Below are 13,108 nucleotides of genomic sequence, written 5' to 3'. Positions count from 1 at the left end.
CACACATTTACGCAGTAACCAGCGAGATGGGACGCAGGTATAGGAAGCTTGTTTATGCAACTATTTCAAACTATATGGCTTCGTAACCACCTTTACCGCATATGCAGCGCATGCGCAAGACCACCTGCACGTGTTCGTAAAGCACCATACAGTACAGCGAGTGAAAATATGTGGCGTGGACATAAATTTGCGCAGTGATGATATACAGGGGAACTTGCGGATGACAAAGAATGGATTAGTCAACTCAACAACTGGGCATTTTCTGAAAAAAATGTTCGTTCCGATTTTCAATTTTAGCGTGTAACGCCGTTTACTGGTCAGTGTAGAAAATAAATGAGTAAAATCTGGCTTTGACATCTTTAGTTTTATAGAATCTTGGTTTGGAAGAAATTTTCTTAACCAAGGCGCAACCACGTAAGCCGAAATTGGCACAATGAACATTATAGGTCCATCAAGGGATTTCCGCGCGGATAAAGTCAGTCATATCGTTAGAAACTATACCACGGTGACCTGGCACGCATACATCGCCGCGGTGGCCTTGTGGCTATGGTGCTCGACTGCTGACCCGAGGGTCGCGGGATCGAATCCCGGCCGCGGCGGCTGCGTTTCAGCGGAGGCGAAATGTTGGAGGCCCGTGTACGTAGATTTGGGTGCACGTTAAAGAACCCTAGGTGGTCGGAATTTCCGGAGCCCTCCACCACCGCGTTCCTCATAATCACATGGTGGTTTTGGCACATAAAACGCCAACAATTATTACTGCCTGGCGCACATAACAACCGCACCAGCCGTAAGTTTACAAGGATTCATGATTTGAATTAAGTTTCTGAAGATAGAGCGCGTTATGTGCATACTGGTAAAGAATCGGTCACTATAACACCTGTCGAATGATTTACTTGAAGTTTTCGACCGGCTAAAATAATTGCAGTTGATTTCGCTTCTAATGCATACCTGCAAATAATCCGAGAGGCGTAACGTATATGGCCAGTATAATGACTGAAAGAATAGCCAACCCCACTCTCCCTCTCTCTTCAGTCATTGATGTATCAGTGGCGATTACATTATTAATTCTCAATTATATACAGTAAGTGTTATTGTAACGTGACGATTAAATATCTAGTCAGCAGGATATTGGCATTCAGTGGAGATATATCAACTTCAATTTATTAGAAAAATTACTACCTGAGGAAAAGATCTCGCACATACTAACGTTTAGTGACTACAACCAAGCTGATACGACTGACACGTACAAAATCCATGGTTTATGTCATTTGGTTTATTTTTTAGGGGCGAAGCTCCTCAGGGTGTGGGCCTGTCCCTCCTTTGTAGTATGTAGTAGTAGTTAGCCACGAATAGTGGGATGTATCCACTCCATCTGATAAAGATGACAATGACGACTGATGACCATGAAGAATAAGCGCGTTCCAGTATCCGCGATGCGCAGCGCCTATAGGGGCGCCGCTGAAAGCCGCGTAGCGGCGGCCGTTGGAACCGCTGGTGGGTCGCGTAGCAGACGCTTCATTTGCGCGCGTGCGATTTGCCGCTTGTGCGCGTCCCAGATAATTACTTTTGCGGCGATAGTGTGCGCAAAGGAGCCGCACTTTATAATAGTGGACATGTGTCCGATGTCAAAGCTTTGTAAGACGACAATGTATGTACGTCACCATACGCGCCAAGTGTTTCCCACAGACAAGCGTCAACAAGCTTCCCTACGAAGTAGAGCTCATCGTAAGTACACCGCCTTCATTATAACGTCGCGATCAATAATGCCTGCATGCGTTGACGCGTGAACCAACGTTTTTTCTCGACACAGTAGCTTCGTTTACGAGCCATGTGTTTATATAGCAGATTTTGAGGGAGTGCTGTCGCACCGGCGTATAGATTTCACAGGAGCGGCCACGCGAAGGGTCAGCGTTGGTAAAACTTTGAAACCAGCATGATAAACTTGTGAAAAAATAAACGATACACTTGTCATCATCGGTGCAGAAGCGCACAGCGAACGTTCGGCACCGATGATCGCATTTCAGTGCCATCATTAGGTAGAATGCAGCCGATTTCGTGCAGCACACGTGTGATTACACGGCGCTTTTGTAAAGGAGCCGTCACCTGCCCCACATTCTCTGGCATTGCGCTTCGCGCCATTCGTTTTTCAAGAGAGCCTAGGCATCGCGTCTTATCACTAATAACAACCTCATGTGCATTGTAGCGTCTACAATGCAGGCGAGGCGACCAAGTGTAAACGTAGTAGCGTTCGCTGAATACGTAGCCACATAAATGGAGAAATAAAAACACGGTAATCGTTCTAACACTGCCGTAAACAAAGCGCGATTGCTTACTTTCTACGTCGTACAGCCGCAATCCACCACCGCCGTCGCTCTCGCTCATGAAATAGCACCGGAAACCTGTAGAAGTGCGTTCCTGCGATTTTTTGTGTGTGTTTGAGCAGCTGACAACGCAGCAGCTATTTTTCGACATCGCTGAGGCCCGACAGATTTGTTAAATCACGACGAAAACACATCCATCCGTGCACTCGCGTAGACGCTCGCGGGGACACTGCTCGCCGGGACCCGTCAGCGCTTCCAAGCCGTGGCGGCAGATGGCGTCGTCGGCGCTTTGCGCATCGCCTGTAGTGGAATGTACCAATGTACCCACTACACGTGATAACGATGACGATGACACTGATGACCATGAAGTATAAGCGCGTTCCAGACCATACATTCTCTTTCTGCCATGGATGAAAACGATCGTGAACGCGCTCTCGCCCTCGAAAGGCAAAACGGCAACGCCGACAACAAACGTTCCCCCGAGCTTAACGTCATATATGAGGACCCCTGCGTTTGTGTGATCGAGTGGGCAAAATTTACGGGGATTGACGGTTTACCAGATTACCTCCGGAGCTTCGCCCACTCATCATCATTCACTTCGTGGATATGGCGTGATTTTTTTAAATTTTTTCACTGTTAGGATATGAAATCTGCAGGATTTTCCTCAAGCGTCTTGGTTACCCTCGAAGCAGCAAGCACGTGCCCCGTAAGATCCTTAGGGCAGAGTACACTGTAGTTCCGCACATTTTAAAGAATATATGTGGCGTTTTTTTTTTTTTAAAGAGCCAAATGCAGAAACCGAAACTGTGCTAAATTTCACGGGAGCGTAAAGCACGCCTAAGTATCCTTAACTTCTCAAACAGTTGGAATTAAGGTGGTGATTGCAACCTGAAATCAAAAAGGCAGTTTCTAATAAAAAAGAAAACATGGCTGATCCCTCTGTCCTAGGAAGTGGTATAACACGAAAGTGAAACATGTCTTCACAGACGTAGTTGAGCGTTTGTTGTGCATTCTTTCGCCCCAAGCGCGAAGGAATGAATGCTACAGCATCAAATTGTAATGTTACGCGAAGCCGCTCGAAACTTGCAATGCGTTGCTCGAGCAGAAAGGACGCGCGGAACGAACATAGACAGGATGAGCGCGAACTGTCACAGTTGTAACTGATTTCTGTGTGAGCAGCGCGCTCCTTTCGCAGAAGCGGCCGCTGCAGTGAGCGAGGTGACCTTCGTGCTCTCAACGGAAACTTGCAGGCAGAGCGCAAGACGTACAAACCACCGAGATCAAGAGATAAGAGGCCGCACGAGCGACTACTCCCTGTCGAGGCGCGCGCTAATCCGCGTGGGGGACGACTTTCAAAGCGCGCTCTTCGATCCCTTCGCGCCATCTCGCTACTGATAACGAAAACACTCTGTACCGCCGATCTCTGAGTACTGCCACCGGCAAATGGTGTACATAAATAGCTCGCCGTTAGCATAGCAGAGAACATATATATATATATATATGCTGTCTGTGGCGGAGTCGTTTCGCGCTGCGCGCTGGCGATCGAGAGGGCGTTATAAGTTCGACTCCCGGTGACGGAGCTTCTTTTTCTTTTGCCATATGTTAGTCTTTATATTTTACAACGTCATATCCGTGACGGAAATGCGTCAGTGGAGCTGTGGTGGACCCCGGCATAAAACACTTTCGTGTTAAAATTAGCCAAATGCTGCATCTGTTTCAATCAAACTGAGCCACATTCATTAAACCAGCGCTGCGTTAACAATCGTGGCCGAAACAACCAACATGATCTCATCCAATCTGTTTCATTTGTGTCCTGGTTGCTTTGCTATCGTGTTTACGTTCCACAATTAGTTTTTTAGGGCGAGTTGACACTTACTGAAGGACGTGATGTTGTAAGGCAAAACTCGAATATAAAGAGTAAGAGGCCGAATTTACTACTTCTTTTTGTCTCTTAGTGTTTCTTTTGGAGTTTAGCGCTACAGCATCATGTCCTTCTTTCGCTCCAAGACATTATATTTGAAATAAAAGATATATGAGATGAAGATATTGGGCACCGATCTATTCCTTGAAGAAGAAGAAGTGATTCGAAACGGCACGGCATAAAACGAGCTCAGAAGAAGAAGAAGAGCTGGAGCACTTTTTAAGGCCTTCAATAAATGCCAAGAACAAGAAAACGATGAAAGTCCAGAATAGTGCGCCTTTTGCCACGAAGGACCACTCGCTCTTCAAGTCTAGTCATCGTCATTACGCGCATGCGACGAAGGACGGCACCGACGGAAGCACAAGGATGATGTTAATTTTATTGCAAAATATTGCTAACCGTACATTCGAATAGTTTCAGACTTCTTTTACGAGCTAAATCAAGCCCAAATGATATGTTCCAGTCTATAGACGATTTTCCGCAGCTGGTTGATTAAATCAAACTAGATGGCGCCACCGCACCGTGGCCGTCCCCCTACCGTGGCCGTCTCCATGGCCATCCCCCTGCCGTGGCATTTAGCAGCGCTGCTCAATATGTCTCCATCCGCGTCGCGTCGTCTGCTCGGCGTTCCCATAGCGTCTGCGCGCACACGAGTAAAAGCGAGCAGACGGCGTAAACGGCAGCGCCGGAAAAGTAAACATGGCGGCACCTGTGGATGTAGTTTCCTTCCGCCTCGGATTTATCACGTCGTCGTCCTGCGCTGTGTGGCCGGTAAGTTCAAAACCTACGCATTTATTTGCTTTATATTCGCGTCCTGAACCTTCGAGAGCGATGTACTCGTCGGTATTTTGCAGTATTTCCAAGATTCATTCTCATATTGTCAGAGACGAGGCTTAGCAGGCATGGCTAAATAAACACAGCTGATCGCAATAATAAAGACAAAACATACCTGACGTTTCTTCTCCAGCGTGAGCTGACACAAAGCGATGGCCGATTTTGCCATTTATTTATTGCTGTGAGGACAGTGGGCGAGTAGCAAGCGCGAGTTCGGATCGAAGCGGGGTGTCGCGTCTGCATGGGTGCTGCCATGTTGGCTTGTAACCCCAGCTACTGGCGGTTGCTAATACAACAATTAAAGACATACACCATAAATACGACGCAGATTAAACATATCCCTTATCGTTGTGGCGTGGTACGTACCAAACAAACGCAAATGTCTCAACGTTTTCAACTCTGAGGCGATTACATGTAGAACTATGTTTTGCTGCGCAAGCACGTGACTTGCTTACACCCTGCAGCAACCAGCTTGTGTAGTACGGCCACGGCCGCTTCGCTGGCCCAATGCGTTGGCTGGGGCAAATGGCTGGGGGAAGGCCAGTTACGATCACGTGATCAAACATGGCAGCGCCCGTATGCCGCTGCGGAAAATCGTCTATAAGAGCCAAATACAAAGTTTACTCCGAATAACGATGACAGGGGGCTATATAGATTCTAGCCACAATATGGATTTGAGGTATTTAGGAGACAGGAACACACTAGAAAAAAATTGTTCGAGCAGGCCCGACCATATTGGCAGCAGCAAAAAAGTGCGTTTTTCTCAGTTTCAGTTAAAGTGCATTTGGCTCTTTTAGAAAAAAAACGCCACATATATCTGCGAGAAACGTGATGACTACACAGCCGTATGTGCTGCAGTTGCCGAAGACTAGCAAGAAACTGCTCTAATTGTACTTCTCTTACAATATGAGGCTACAATGCTTTACTCTCACAATCGCACATATGCTAACGTTTAGTGACTGTAACCGCTATAACTAAGCTGATGCGAACGAAATCCAAGGTTTATGCGAACGGAACAATGATTCATCAGAAAGTGCTCTCTAGTTCGCTCATTAATAAATGCTCTGATGGTCTTAATTTGAATTTGTCATTTATTTGTTTTTCACTGTTAGGATATGAAATCTGCAGGCTTTCCCTCAAGCGTCTCGGTTACCCTCGAAGCAGCAAGCACGTGCCCCTTAAGACCGTGAGGGCAGATCACACTACAGTTCCGCACATTTTAAAGAATATATGTCTGCGAGAAACGCCATTAGTACACAGCCGTATGTGCTGCAGTCGCAGAAGACTAGCAACAACTGAACTGCTCTAATTGCACTGCTGCTTTTATAAAAAAAAATGCTACAATACTTTGCTCTTTCTCAGAACATCAATGGAGGCAGGAAATTAGCGTGTAGAAAATGTGACTGCCAATTGCAGAGTTCGCCACAATTTTGTTACAGGTGCAGCCGTACTCAACATATGTGTTTGGGGCGGAATGGGAGGGGGGGGAGGGGGGGGGGCTCGTGCATGAGTGAGTGAGTGAGTGAGTGAGTGAGTGAGTGAGTGAGTGAGTGAGTGGAATTTTCAGCGCCCCGTGGCCCGCCCTGCAACATTTCCTCAATCAAACCCCGATTTCCCCAAATCATCGCAAAGCTCTCGTACGACTCTTTTGCGTATTTCTATGCAAGGGTTTACAATTTTCAAAGACTTACCTTTATTCTCTTTCTCTCTTTGGTGAAATATGATGTGAAGAAAAGAAGTTGGTCACTCGATCAGCCCCACGGGACGAATAAGACTGTACACCGCTGGACACTCGGTCTGCAAGGAATTGTTACAGCGATGGCCCTTTGAGATAGCGAGAAAATGGCATGCGTATACTGAGTCCGCCGATAAGGACAGCCTCTCCTTGTCTGCGCCGAGGCTTGTCAGGTGTTTTAGGAAGCGCTGCTATCTTCCATGTCGTTAAGTGCGAACGCATCTGTTTGCACTGCAAACTCGTTTCGCATGCAAGAAATAATAAAAAAGAAGGCTTGCTACGTCATCGCTGACGATGAAGAGTTGAGAGATATGAGGCGAGAACAAGAAGGTTCTGCTCACTTTCTGCGACTCATCTTTTTTTTTCTGTCATTTTGGACACCTAATATACGAAAGGCAAACGCACAACTGACCTTGGTGCCACTCCTAAGCAGGAAATAAGGGTGCCGTGTTGTAGAGAGTATTTGCTGACACGACGTGGCCTTATCACGGCCTTCGGTATTAGTCCTTTGTTTTGAACCGACAGAGCAGATATCGCAGCCAAGCGAAAGTATTCGTGCCAAGCATACACTCAGAAGTCGTTGAGAGCACACCGTCACTAGTATACAGGTTCACACTGTGGCTAGATGGCCTTAGAGTGAGTCATTATGAGAGCATCTGTGTCGTCTCAAGTCTTGAAAATACGTTACGTATGTAACGGTAGTACGGCACACCCTATATCGTGCAGCTGCGAACGCACAGGCTGCTGTGCGGCTGTATCCGTTGTGACCGCGATGTACCGCAACGCCCGCTACATAACTAGCGCACATGGCTTTCCTGAGCGAGAGTTTCTAGGCGATGGAAACGCGTATACATGGCTCCAATATTAAATGGAGAGTTTTGAAGAGACTGCTGCCACGTGGTTGTGGCGGTGGAAACACATACATGGCTCTAATATTAAATTGGGAGTTTTAAAAGAATGCTGCCACGTGGTTGTGACGGTGAGAAACGCATCAGCCAGAACGGTAAAGATGGGACTCTTTTTCCGGTGAACCTGCGTACAGCAAACCAGCAATGTTATGCTGGACAACAGGGGCGTAGCCAAGGGGGGGGTTGGGGGGGTTCAAACCCCCCCCCCCGAAAATTTTCAGTTTTGCTTGCGTATATAGGCATGCACACATACAAACGCACGCACGAACATACATAAAGTATGGTTGAACCCCCCCCCCCCCCCCGAAAAAAATTTCTGGCTACGCCCCTGCTGGACAATGTCAAATTCAGTCATCTTGACCAATTTGGTAATGGCGGCATTTTAAGCCAATCGGAGAGGCCGTAGTGGCCCTCCGGGCCAATCAGACTTGACCAATGGCGGAATGTGTCCAGAAAAGCGCCCAGATGCACTCAAAGTACAATTGATATGTATCCGAGACTGTATACCCAGCACCGTCGATGGTGTTCGCGTGTGTTCTAGAATGTCTGTTTCACGCTTAGGGGGGAACAGCCTGTACTCCACTGTTCGTATCGTGCGTACAACATGATTAGAAGAGCCGAAAATATTCCAGAACGTTTCAATACATTCAGCAATGGCATGCGCCGAGCGATAACGCGTGTAACAGTATTAGTCGGTGAAAGCCGTTCACATTGAAAAACAGGTGCGCGTATTACTATTGCGAAGGCTAAAGAACAAAACTTTCAATTACATTTTATTAGAGCCTATGGGGCACGGTTTTTTGTTTTACGTTGAAACTTACGTTGTAATATCCGCCGCAGCTATTGCGCACAATGGGAACAAAAGAAATTCGGCAGATCCCACCTACCGTAGGAATCGATGTTATGCGAAGCATGGGCACGAAGGTGGCTGTGTCGAAATTTTTCACATTGAGCGAGATGTTACGGAATGACGCCAGAGAAATGTGCAAATGGTATACGCAGACACATATTTTGAGGAGTCGAACATGTGTTATATAACCAGTTGTTTACAGTTGCTTAACGATGCCAACAGCAACATAGGTGTTACCAACACCTGACGCAGTAAGCTGATATGTAGTGCTTGTATTCTTCAATAGGGAGCTTTCACAAGCGGCGGAGGCGCTGTGCATTGTGGGTAGTCCGCCATTTTGAAGTCATAGTCAACCAAGCCGGGAAGCGCGCGTGTGCGGCAGCTCCGAGTAAACAAACAGACATGCCGGCGCGATCGCGCATGTTCTTATTCTGAGGAGCACCGAGCAATAACTACGAAGTCAGCGAAGACCAGAATGTACGCATCCACGCTCTCCCTTAAACACCGCGAGTGATACAGCGAGAAAATCCAACTATCCGGAGTGGACCCGTTCACGCTGCAGGCAGCCGACTGTGAACTTGTGACCACTCGTCGATGCCTCGGACATTCGTGAAGTTTTGGTCTTGCGGACGTGTTTTGTTACGCGGCAGCAGCTCAAAGGAAGGGAGGCCGTTGGCGGCCACAACTTCGTGACAAGCGGCTGGGTAAGCGAGCCGCGAATGAAGCAAGTTGCTGCCGATAGCGGGATCATCATGGCACAGGTAAATAAGCTTGTAAGGAAGGACGTTTTAGATATTTATCTTTTGCATTCTTTTGTAAAGTGACAAGCCTCAAGTCGAAGTGTGGTTCCTGGGAAGGGTGACGGAGAAATCCTTGCCGCGCGCACGGCCTGAAACGGCGAGGCGTGTTCCCACATCGCAGCGCTCCTCTTTTACGTGGAGTACGGCCTGCGAGCGCGTGAAGAGCGCTCGTGCACTGACGGCTCCAAGAGCTGGTTCCCTCCTGCCATGAAAAAACTTGAGGTGCGGCCCGTTGCCGAAATAGGCTTGTCGTCATCCGCGATGAAGAAGTGGCGCATCGACACTGCAACAAGCCAACCTGTGCACCGCAGCCTTGACCGCGACCAGTTTCTCGGTGCACTGACTGCAGCTGAGTATCGACCTGCAGTAGCGAGCACTAACGTGTAGTCGGTGAGAAGCAGCAAAGGCGCCGATTAGCATCAGCTCTTCGAGAAAAGTGCAATAAGTTTAAGTTTTCATGAACTTTTGGCGAAATATGCAAAGGTGTACAGCACGCTGCAATGTGCGAGCACGCCTCGCCGTTTCCGGCCATGCACGAGCAATGCGCAGCAAGGATTTCTCCGTCATCCTTCCCCAGGAACCACACTTCGACGGGAGGCTTGATGCGGGCCTGCGAATGGGTCACATAACAAAAGAATGGAAAAGATAAACATCTAACCTGTGTCATGACGATCCCGCTATCGGCAGCAACTTGCTTCATTCGCGGCTCGCTTACCGGCCGCTTGTCACGAAGTCGTGGCCGCCAACGGCCTTCGTTCCTTCGAGCTGCTGTCGCGTTACAAAACACGTCCTCAAGACCACAAATTCGCGAATGTCGGAGGCATCGACGAGCGGTCACAAATTCACATCCACTATGCAGTCATGCAGTCGCCTGCCTGCAGCGTGAACGGGTCCACTCCGGATAGTTGGATTTTCTCGTTGTATCGCTCGCGGTGTTTCGGGGAGAGCGTCGATGCGTACATTCTGGTCTCGCTGACTTCGTAGTTATTGCTCCGTACTTCTCACAAGAACAACAAGCGTGATTGCGCCGGCACGTCTGTTTGCGTACTCGGTGCTGCCGCACGCGCGCGCTTCCCGGCTCGGTTGTCTATGACTTCAAAATGGCGGACTACCCACAATGCACAGCGCCTCCGCCGCTTGTGAAAGCTCCCTATACTCAATATCGCTCATTCGAATAGGACAATGAAGGAACACAGATGCACAGGACAGGCGCTACTCGCAACTAAGCTTTATTCAGAAAAGTTTCCCTAGATATATACACAGCGGAGTGGCACGAGCGGGCACACTGCACGTACGTTACAGTCACAGTTGCAGTTGTTACAGTTGCGTTACAGTTGTTATATGCTTATACTTATCCGTTATGACGGAGAACGCACGCGCGTTTCACGAACTTGTATGTGTGTGTGGAAGGGGTCCTTGGCAGTTCTTGAATGAGGTCATCATCACCCTGATCAGGGAGCACCAGCAGCTGGACAGGACTTGTTATCGGATCCGTTCGTGATCGCGGCTACGAACGGTCACGAACGGATCCGATCGCGGCTACGAACGGTGTAGTGAAATGCGAGGTATAGTAGAGCTAGTTGAAACGCAGATGGCTCTTGCGAAGAAGTGATCTATGATGCCTCCTGTCCTGGACGTTGCACCGAGGTCTTGTGATGCGCTGTCCACATCCAAGCCGTCTTTTATGCCATCTAAGAACCACGCGTTGTTGGGTTTCATAAATTAATGCTGAAGTCACCGGTAATCATGAGGTACATGGTCCTCTCGGCAGTGTTACTATAGGAAGCATTGACCCCGGTTTTTGCATAATCCCCGTGGTCTAAGTTGCGGACCACGTGTACGAGTGGATGGTAGCTCAGCGTCCTTCAGGGGTGCTCTGTCTACAGTTCCCTAACTTTTCTTGCATCCGCCGATGGTATAGCGGTTACGGTACTCGGCTGTTGACCCGAAGGTCGCGGGTTCGATCCCGGCCGCGGCGGTCGCATTTCGATGGGGGCGAAATGCTAGAAGCCCATGTACTGTGCCATGTCAGTGCACGTTAAGGAATACCAGATGGTCAAAATTTCCGAAACCCTTCACTACAGCGTCTCTCATAGTCATACCATGGTTTTGGGACGTAGAACCCCAGCAATCACTGTTAATTTTTTTGTCACTTTCTTTCCGTGTCAGTGTGTATGTTCGCGGTTACTGCGTTGACTGAGATTATGCTATCACCTGAGGCACATAGCCGCATAACATGAACTGTGGTATACGGGTATGTGCCACACGTGACTGCGGGAAAGGATTTCATGACGTACGCGACAGGTATTTTGCGTTATTCACGTCATGACCAGTGAATCGTGTTCGTTGTACACTCATCCTATGCTGTGCGAATTTTGGTATATTACAACCTATGGAGACGACCAGGAGAGCGCCCAGACGTAGGCGGCTAGATAGATAGATAGATAGATAGATAGATAGATAGATAGATAGATAGATAGATAGATAGATAGATAGATAGATAGATAGATAGATAGATAGATAGATAGATAGATAGATAGATAGATAGATAGATAGATAGATAGATAGATAGATAGATAGATAGATAGATAGATAGATAGATAGATAGATAGATAGATAGATAGATAGATAGATAGATAGAAACGCCCAAAGTGCCAGAGGTTCGCTAAAAAATGCTTCGCATTAAAAAAAAAAAAGCAGGGTTCCAGCGGGAATAGAACCCTGGCACCTTGAATGGCAAGAACGTATTCTTAATTTCTACCACGTAGCAACGCCCGTGCTTGAAACTTCTTCGGAAAAAAGACCCGGTAAAGGCATCATGTCGGACGAGGAATCGCGTTAACATAATTAATATTGCTTGGCAGCAGAGTCGAATCGCACCAGGCGTCACACTGTATGGATTACGTAACGAGTGGGTGGTCTAAAGCTTCCGACCCATTCCAAAAGGGCTAAGCCGTACTTCATCATCATCATCATCGCCACCACCACCACCGACCACCAGCTATACGTTCAACAAAGTGCGCAGCTACGTAGGTGCACACTTACAGACGCATAGTATTTGCTACTTCGCAGAATGATGATTGTTCATGGCGCAGGGGTCTCGCAATTGTGCTTGCGTTCGGCGTAAGAGTTTACAACGGGCTCTGGAAGGCCGTTCATCCGTCGTACGCTGTGGCTGTGCTGCGTGTTCCTAGCAGGCCTGGGGTTGTTTTATGCAAGACCCATTCCAGCAGTATACTACATGCCTAGAACAAAAAAAAAAAAAATCACGCCATATCCACGAAGCGAATGATGATTGAGGAGCTGGCTCGGAGAAGGTCGGGAAAACCCGTGAATCTTCCGTACAAGTCCTCTACCATCATATGAAGACATGACACACGTTGTCATATATACGTATATGCACAATGTTTTATTAATTTACAGTTCTGATGAACTATATACACAGTTTACAATTATATACACATTGATGAAGTATATATACAAGAAATATCTAAGAGCGTCTGATTCTCCATTGTCGACACTTGCAGACGCAACTCTCCTAATGTCCTTTCAATTTGAAAACTGCCCTCGAGACACGCACGGCAAAGTGGCCCTAAAAATAGCTGTCCGACGCTCGCGTGGCTGTCGACCGCGTTCCCCGCTCGCCCTGTGAGAACTAACGGCCATGCTAGAGGGCCGGAAGACACGACGCGCGTAGAGTTCCTCTTAGCGTTCCACGACGCTTTGAATGGAAGGACTA

General features: G+C 47.9%; 1 protein-coding gene across 2 annotated transcripts in view; it reads right to left on the bottom strand.

The window, feature by feature from the left end:
• Window positions 1-7,500, bottom strand: part of LOC119386925 (peptidase M20 domain-containing protein 2) — a 58,015-nt gene extending 50,515 nt beyond the window's left edge. The window contains exon 1 of one of the 2 annotated variants that reach the window (XM_049413308.1): window positions 7,224-7,500. The gene's annotated coding sequence lies outside the window, so the exon portion shown is untranslated. Of the gene's footprint in view, window positions 1-6,767; window positions 7,036-7,223 lie in introns of those variants that run through there. The other variant, XM_037654214.2, reaches the window with a different exon arrangement.
• Window positions 7,501-13,108: the final 5,608 nt, after the last annotated feature.

The sequence above is a fragment of the Rhipicephalus sanguineus genome, chromosome 3 (genome assembly GCF_013339695.2).
Source record: "Rhipicephalus sanguineus isolate Rsan-2018 chromosome 3, BIME_Rsan_1.4, whole genome shotgun sequence".
Lineage (NCBI taxonomy): Eukaryota > Metazoa > Arthropoda > Arachnida > Ixodida > Ixodidae > Rhipicephalus > Rhipicephalus sanguineus.
Note: the sequence above shows the minus strand (reverse complement) of the source record. Positions and strands in the feature narration are given on the sequence as shown.